The sequence below is a fragment of the Nannospalax galili genome, unplaced genomic scaffold, assembly GCF_000622305.1.
Source record: "Nannospalax galili isolate Female #2095 unplaced genomic scaffold, S.galili_v1.0 scaffold183, whole genome shotgun sequence".
Lineage (NCBI taxonomy): Eukaryota > Metazoa > Chordata > Mammalia > Rodentia > Spalacidae > Nannospalax > Nannospalax galili.
This window is the reverse complement of record NW_008350555.1, coordinates 1110438-1119589: the sequence shown is the minus strand read 5'-3', so window position 1 is coordinate 1119589 and position 9152 is coordinate 1110438.

Here is a 9152-nt window from a genome sequence, read left to right as displayed (position 1 = left end):
ATGGGTAGGCCACCCCATGCCTGGTTTGTGTGGTGCTAGGGTACCTATGACTTTGTGTATGCTGGGCAAGCACTCTACCAACTGGGCTACAACCCCAGCCCACATTGGGTTTTTTGTTTTGTTTTGTTTTAAGACAGGGGCTCTCAATAGCCTAGAACCTGCTATTGAGCCCCAGGGATCTCCCTGTCTCTTCCTCCCCAACACTAGGATCACAAGCAGATACCACCAGACCTGGTTTTTTAAAGTGGGTTCTGGGGATCAAACTCAGGTCTTTGTGCTTGAAAAGTTCTCTTTCTAGCCATTGTGTTTCTCTTTGTACTCACAAATTATCTGAAGCTATGCTTTTTTATTGGAGACATTCAGCTTGTTAGTTTAAATTGTAAACGTTATTACTTTTAATAAAGCGAAAGGTATTGTCTGACCACTTAGAGAATAAAATATCAAATACCAAAGAAAAGAACACAAGAAGTTGACAGGTATGTCCTCAGACCATTTTTGTTATAGAAAGCAGGCCATGTTCAGTATTGAATTACACTATTACTGAAAGATGACAAGCTCCATCATATATAGTTCTGGCACCAAATGGGACTCTCTTCTGATGATGATGATCTATCCACATGTGTTAATCCAGCAGCTGAGCTGTGCTGAGCACCATAAGGTTTATATTGGAGATATTAATGTGGCTTCTATTCCCAAAGAGCCTGGAGTTGAATTTAGGGTTAGGAGGAGGGGTATTCAGGAGGCAGGAAAGGGTGAAATGACAGAGACTACATCACAAAATAGTTCTAACAGAATTCTCAAGGAGTCCAGGGGCGAGAAGGTCTTTGCAGGCAGAGGAAGAACAGCTTTGAGCTGGCCTTTGAAGGCTCTGCCTGCTTTGTGAGCTGCCAAGAATGGCATCCCACTTGAGAGATCAGACTGCTCTTTGATCCCTCCCAGACATTTGTGTCAGGATTCTGGGTAAAACCTGGGACACAAATCTGAGAGCATCTTTATCATTAGAATTACCCATGCTAGCCTTTGTGTGCTACCTTGATAAAGCCCCAAAGCCAGTCTGTAAATGTGGTGCATTGTGGTTGGAATGTCAAGAATTCCTGGTAACTACAAAAAATCTGAAAATTTATGAACAAAGATAGTTTCTTCAGAGAGACAGATCCAGAGAACTGCCTTGCCAGATGGTCTGTCTAGGTACAGTCTGAAAAAAGCTCAGCCTTCAAGCTATACAGAGGAGAATTCGGTCACATAAGGAAGCTGTAAGGCTCTGAGCTCAGTCTTCGTGACAACCTGAGCTGCCAAGTTGCTCGGAAGTGGCCTCACGAACGAAGCTGATGATGCTGTAGGTGGATCCAGGGTGGGTGGCCCTGTGGAGGCTGCTTGGCAGATTTGTCTCAGCTGACTCAGGCCTGGTTGTCACCTTGCTCTGCAGTATGTTAGCCATCAAGAGATTTGCTTTGCTTTTGTCTTTTGATCAAATTCATCTCTGGGGCTAAGCACAGAGCTCAGACTCCAAAATGAAAGTTTCTTCAGAGGTTTTGCCATTGATGGATTAGAGAGCAAGTCACCATGAGCACCACAGAAGTAGGGGCTGGGGAGATCACGCCTCACTCCAACAGGAGAGTGCTTGCTTTGCAAGCATGAGAGCCTAAGTTTGATTCCCAGAAGCCATGTAGAAAAATAAAATAAAACCTGGCATGGTGAAACACATTTGTAGTCACAGAGCTGGGAGATGAGGACAAGCAGAGCCCTGGGGCTCACTGGTCAGCCAGCCCAGACTACTTAGTGAGTTCCAGTCCCAGGAGATCTTGTCTCAAATAAAATGTGGATGGCATCTGAGTCAAAACACCCAAGGTTGTCCTATGGCCTCCATGCATGCATGCACACCTGCATACATACATGTACACACACAAACATGCACACAAGAACACACAAAAAAGAAACAGGACAATCAGAAGATACGCAAGCTGTAAGACTTTCTATTGCTATCAGGGAAGAAGATGGTTATATGGCTTCCAACTATAAAAGATATTTGTTTTGCTCTTCATTTCTGCTGTTAACAGATATCACGTTGAAAATATGTATTAGTTTATGTCACTGTTCATCAATTCACAAATTCTACAAGCTTCTATTGATGTCCGGAGACATCAGGCACTGTTCTCTCTATTTACAACATATAGTCCAACAACTCTGTGCTCTGTCCTCTAGGAAGCAACAGTTGATGGGAAAGATAGGAGAGAGCACAGCAATTATGGAGCATTTTGACAAGTGGATGCCACCAGAACACGCGCGCGCGTGCGCGCACACACACACACACACGCACACACACACACACACACACACACCAGTGGATGAGTTCCTGATGACAGCCTTGTAGAGATATGGGGAATGTCTCAGCTAGTTTAACATTTCTAAAGGGCAAGGTGTGAGGAGGAAGGACAACTCAGAGTCATCTCTCTCCTTGACGCTGCTAGTGGGACCACCAGCCTTTCAAATGTTTGCCTGAGGAATCTTCCTGAAATCACTCACATCAGGTTGTAATCATTTGGTTCACTGTTTTGTTTTTTACTTATTTTGTGGAGGTAAAATGTGTGTAAGAGAAAATAGAGAGCAGAGAGAAAGAGGGAGAGAGAGAGAGAGAGAGAGAGAGAGAGAGAGAGAGAATGCACATGCCACAGAGTACATGTGGAGGTCAGAGAGCAACTTTCAGGAGCTGGTTCTCTCCTTGAGTTCTAAGGGTGGAAGTCAAGCCATTATATGTATGATGAGTCATTTTGATTATCAACTTGACACATGTAGAATCATCTGGGAAGGGAGACTTCATGGGAGTTGTCTAGATTAGGCTGTGGACATTGCTTATGGGAGATTTTTCTTAATTGGGTTCATTGAGGTGGGAAGACTCACTTGAATGTGGGCATCACCACTTCATGGGCTGGGTGGACTAAGTGGAAAGGAGTGAGCCAAGCACTAGCATGCATGCGTTAATACAGTGCTCTTTACTCTTAACTACAGATGTAATCTGACTAGTTGTTTTAGGTTCCTGACATCTTGACTTCCACACAATGATAGACAGTAAACTGGAAGTATGAGCCAAATAAACCCCTTTCCCTTAATTTGCATTAGTCATGGTGTTCTAGTTTACGTTGTTGTGATTTAAAAAAAAACTAACCAATGGCTGGGTGTGGTGGCACATGCCTTTAATTCCAGTACTTGGGAGGCAGAGGCAGGCAGATCTCTGTGAGTTCAAGGCCAGCCTGGTCTATTATTAAGTTCCAGGATAGCTGGGGCTACAGGGAGACCCTGTCTCAAAAAGACCAAAACAAAACAAAACTAACCAAAAACAACTTGGGGAGGAAAGAGTTCATTTGATTTGAACAACCTGATCATCACAGTACATCACTGGGAGAAACCAAGGCAGAAACTCAAGCAGGGCAGGAACTGAAGCAGAGACCTGGAGGAACACTGCTTATAGGCTTGCTCCCCTGGCTTGCTCAATACTTTTCTTATAAAGCCCAGGCCCACCCACATGGGGATGGCACTGCCCACAGTGGGCTGGGCCCTCCTACATCAATTAGCAATTAAGAGAATGCCTCACAGACATGCCCATAGGCCAGTCTGGTGTGGAATTCCTCAGCTGGAGTTCCTTCTTCCCAGGTGACTCTAGTTTGTGTCATGTCAACAAAAACTGACCTACACACAGGTTATTTTATCACAGCAACAGGAAATGAAACAAAGAAGCAAGTGCTTTTACCCTCTGAGCCATCTCGCCAGCCTGGTTCACTGGTTTAAGGCTCAGCTCCAAACCCCTTGGCATGTATCTATGGTCTAGCTTCTGCCACCTCAGATTTCCCTTCTTCTGGGGCTGTGGGTACCTATTCATAGCCTCTCTGCTATCTGTTTGCCTTTCACTCATCCCCTAAGGAAGCAGGTGATTGATTCCAGGGAAGTTGGAGCCACCACATCCCCAGCACCACCTAGAAGCCGATCCATATAATCCACACTTGACAAGAGTGACTGCACTGTGAGGGATATCAAATCAAAAGCAATCCAATTAGGATTGTTCCTAATTGAGAGAGTGGAGGGAAGTCAGCACCTGGAAAGAGGCCAAGCCAGGGTCCCGAGAACACAAAAGACACACGAGTGAGTGTTCAAGAACATCTGGTTCTCAATGCAGTGCCAATTCCACATACCAATGACTAGAAACAAATTCTCAGGCCCCATGCTAGTCCTATGGAATCAGAAACTTGGGGACAGGGTGCGGTCATCTGTGTTTCCAGAACTGGGTAAACAATTCTGATGCTTGTTAAAGTTTGAAAGTCATGGTCTTGTTTCGTTGCCTCAGCCAGTAAATCTGTGTTATAGCTTAAGCCAGTTTGAGTTGGGTTTTCTGTTCCCTGTGTCATCTGTACTTTGAACCAGTAGGGCTCTGGTGATGCAAAGACAAATGTAGTTACATTTGTGTCCTTAGAGTCCTTGCTCATTGTGGCCTCTGCTCTTGCCTCTGTGTACTAGACTAACCCTTCTTTTTTTCCTTTTCTCATAATTTTTATTTATTATGACAAAATATACATAGCATAAAATTTTGCCCTGCTAATTTAGGTGTAGGATCAGAAGTGTTAAGTCTGCTCAAACTGCCGTGCAGTCAGCATGACCATTTATCCTCAGAAGTGTTTCATCACCCACAAATGAGCTTTGCTCCCATTAAACAGGAACTTCCCAACCTTCCCCTTCCCCATTTCTGGTAACCATCATTTTTGTTTCTTTTGCTGTGAATTTGACTGCTCTAGGTACCCAGGGGTTATAATATAGAATTGTCTTTTTGTGAATGACTTCTTTCATGAGGGGTAATGTCTTCAAGATGGTCCATGTTGTCTTATGTTCTTGTTGAAGACTGTATGGTACCCTGCTTTATGTGTGTTCCATGTTTTGTTTACCCATCATCCATCAGTTGATGCTTGGGTGGCTTTCAGCTCTTGGCTGTTGTGCATCATACAGCCATGAACATGTGCACAGATGTCTTCTTGATTCCCTGTATTCTTTTCTGGGCTTTCTCACTCCAAGTCTACTTTGCAAATCCACACTCACTCTCTGTCCTCTCTCCCCGGGGTGTCTTCTCTCCCTGGTGTGAGGTGTTTTTAGTGCACTGAAATTGGTTCTGGGTACTTGGAATATTTTTCTCTTAGATTCCAAAGCCTCTCAAAGTAATACAATACCCTGTTATACAACTGCAAATACATGAGCTCTTGCTACTCCCTTGCTGCAATTCTTTAGGTGTAAGTCATAACCCTACCCTCAAAGAGGATTGGAAACCTGCATGCACTTAGGAACCACCAGGGCTGGCCCTAGAAAGGGCTTTATGCGGTTTTGTCCTATAAATTTTGTGTAACAACCCCTGTCAAACGAGGAAACTGTTTCCCAGAGGACAAGTAGTATGTCTGGGATACCACAGCCCTAGACTGGAATCCAAACACAGCTCTGTGGGTCTGCAGAGAAATTACATAATCTTTTCATCTGGCTCCAATTTCAGGTCTAACTGGAGAGACAAAAGCAAGTCACAGAGTACTGGTCATAAATCCTTAAAGGAAGAATACCAGTACGCTGGCTGGAGAGTAATCTGTGTTGAAGATTGAACTTGCTCAGGACCTTGAAGAATGAGTGACATTTAAGCAAACAAGCAAGTAGTTAAGAGCGAGAACATTCCTAGGGTGAGAACTATATTAGAGTGAAGGCAGAGAGGGAGTTAGCATGGGTTACAGGAGGAGGAGCACTGGACCCTCCTAAGCTGATGGTGCCTGTTTCAGGACACTAAGCATTAACTCTAAATCAGAAGATTCATACACATTAAAACAAACAGCAAGCTTTTTGAAAGCAATATGGCATAACACTTGCACAAGGGGTGGTGTGCACTTGAATCTTTTCCTTGTCCTAACTGGGAATCTTGGACAAATCATTTAAACATACCAGCCCTTTGTATCTGTAAAGATAGATGAGAATACCTAGTCTACACAGCTGTTGTAAGAATTGGTAATAGGTGAATAAAGTATTTGTCCTTTGCCTGACATACAGCTGCTCATCCACACAAGTGGTAGCTGTTGCTCCCATCACCACGCTCAGCAGTGTGTGTGCCACCAGGGAAGCATGGCACTTCCTAACCTCAAGGGTAAGTGACCCAGGGTGTCATTTGAGGGAAACTTGCTGCCAACAGACTTAAGTCTGTACTGTGGAGGGTGACATCAGTGGGAAAGGAGACTTAGAGGGGTCTTTACAGTTACTGGGATATGAAGCTGTTACAAGTAGAAAGTGCTCTGATGGAAATCGAGGCGATGGCAGCGCTCACCATAGTGTGGAGGTAAAGCATTAAAGAAAGGAAAGTCCAGGACAGCTCCATGCTTCCTCCTAATATGGAAGAGGAGGAGGAAGTGGGGGGAGGAGGAGGAGAAGGCTGTTCATGAGGTCAGGAACTAAAACTAAGGAAGGAGAGTTGACTGTCTGGATGTGGGCATTACAAGGAGGCTGTTTCAGTTCATTCCAGAATGTTGACTTTGACAATGATGACAAGACATTGAAAAGAACGAAGACCACTGTCCATACATGAAGTGAGCAATCATCCTAGAGACTATGGGATGAAGTCAGCATGCGCGAAAGACAGAGCAGAGTCTGGAGTTGACCTGAAGGAACTGATAGCAATACTATTGATATTAAAAATCTTCATTGTTTAAAGTTAATGCCAAAAGGAAGAGTAATTGTTTCTCTTAAGAGGAAGCCACAGAGACCTGGGTACTATAGACTTCACACTGTCATTCTTCATTTACTTAGTCCATGGGCTTGCCCCATGGGACAAAGTGCCAAGTGTCCCATGCTTCTGGCTGAAGAAGAGAAGGAGATGCTGTGGAAAGTTGCACTTTCCCACTGCTGGGGAGCACTGATCTTTTGTCTACATATTCCTCATATGTCAGCCATATAACGTGACATTAAGACAACAGCACTGATTTTCGTGCTAGGATGCTGGCATTCAGTAAATGTTCAACTGGAAACTCCTGAATGTTTCTTGGTTGCTAGGTTACCCTTTGGGACCACTGCAGTATATATTTCTTGAGTGTGTTTGTGTGCTAACCTCACTATTTTAACTGTGAGCCATTATTTTTTAGAATGTAAAATGAAATTCATTTGGTTTAACAATGGCTTTATCGTCTTAGCTTTAAAAAAAGTTTGTCTATTTATTTTGTCTGTGTATTGTGTATGTACATGTGCCTACCATAGTGCATGTTTGGAGGTCAGAGGACAACTTGCAGGAACTGGTTCTCTTCTTCTACCATGTGGGTTCCAGGGATGGAACTCAAGTACCAGGCTTGGCAGCAAGCACTTTTACTGGCAGAGCTGTGTTGCCTACCCTTTTAGCTTTTTAGATCAAATTTTATCTCAGCAAAAATTACTCAGTACAATAGTTATTCTTTCTTTCCCTTTTTTTTTCCTTTTCTTTGTTTTTGGAGAAAGGATCTCCCTGTAACCCCAGCTGACCCGGAACTTACTATGTAGACCAGGCTGGTCTTGATCTCACAGAGATCCACCTGCCTCTCTTTCCAGAGCACTGGCATTAAAGGTGTGCACCACCATGCCTGGCACAAGAGTTATTCTTTTATAAAAGCCATTTAAGATATTATATTTATTATTTTATGTGTATGAGTGTATTGCCTGCATGTGTGTAAGTGCACCCATGTTGTGCAATACCCGTGGAGGTCAGAAGAGGGTATTGGATCCACACATTGAACTGGAGTTACAGAAGGTTGTTAGCTACCATGGGGTGCCTAGAACTGAACCTGAGTCCTCTTCAGGAATAGCCAGTGCTCTTAACCACTGAGCCATCTCTCCAGCTCCACAAGAGTTATTATTAAAGTGCAATTTTTCTTTTGGTTTTGAATCATGTCTGATTATTTCTATGTAAATCACAGTGTTGATCATTTCTCCAAGGAAGGAGAACACTGCAATGTGCTCCATTCCTTCTCTGAATGAAATGACACGCATCACTAGTTGACTTCTTGAAGTGGGTCCCATCTTACTGCTGTTCTGAGTTAGAGCAGATTGTTAACAAAAGTCATTAAATTTTCGATAAGCCATTCGATGACCCCAAAAGTGCCTTCTGAGTAGAAAGGAGGTATGGGAGGCAGAGATTTGATTCCTGTTTTTGTTTTAGGAGTACACGTGACTATTTGGATGTCAACATTCAAGTAAAAATGTTCACATTGCTTGCTTTTCTATTTGACAAAAGTTTCAATATAATGAGCTAGCAAGCCAGGTGAGACAGAATACTGCCATGGAAGAATGTTTTGACTTTTATTTACAGAATCTGAATAAAACATTTAAGATTTCTTGATGATGTTCCTTGTATGTGCTCCTATCTGGTCCTAACACTATTCAGCACAGAAACGCTGTGGTGAGTTCATTTAACTTTTCTTCCATTACATTGCTGGTTATATAAAGAAGAGACCACATCCACATTGTTCACCATCAGAGCCCCCATACAGTTCTTGGATCAACTCCTAATGGTCATGCAAAACATACTTAGCTATCTAAATCAATGATAAGCTAGTTTGTTTGACCAGGTACATGGAGTGCTCAGACATATTTCTTGATTATGTCCATGTAATCTTTGATACTGATCTCACCTATAAGACTCAAAGGCACTTAGATTTCTAAAGTCCATATGAATCATGTAGTGAGTGTTTTTTAAAATTTTTTGTATTATTTTTATTTATCTGTATGAGTGTACTTCCTGTGTGTATATGAGTGCACCTGTGTCATGCAATGCCCACGGAGGTCAGAGGAGGGTGTCAGATCCCCTGGAACTGGCGTTATGGATGGTTGTTAGCCACTATTTAGGTGCTGGGATTCAAACCTGGGTCCTCTGCAAGAGCAGTCAGTGCTCTTAAGTGCTGAGCCATCTCTTGGATTCACATTTGAATCACCTGGAAGACATGCAAACTACTAAGATATGAGTTCAGTAGCTGGTGATGATGATACAGTTGTTGAGGGTTGTGGTCCAAATACTGGGAATCTTAAACTCTCCCTAGGTGTTTATAATGAACAAAGATGAGATGTGATGATGTGTCATGACCTTTTCCTTTGATGGAAAAGGAAGTTGAGGTCCAGAGAGGACCTTT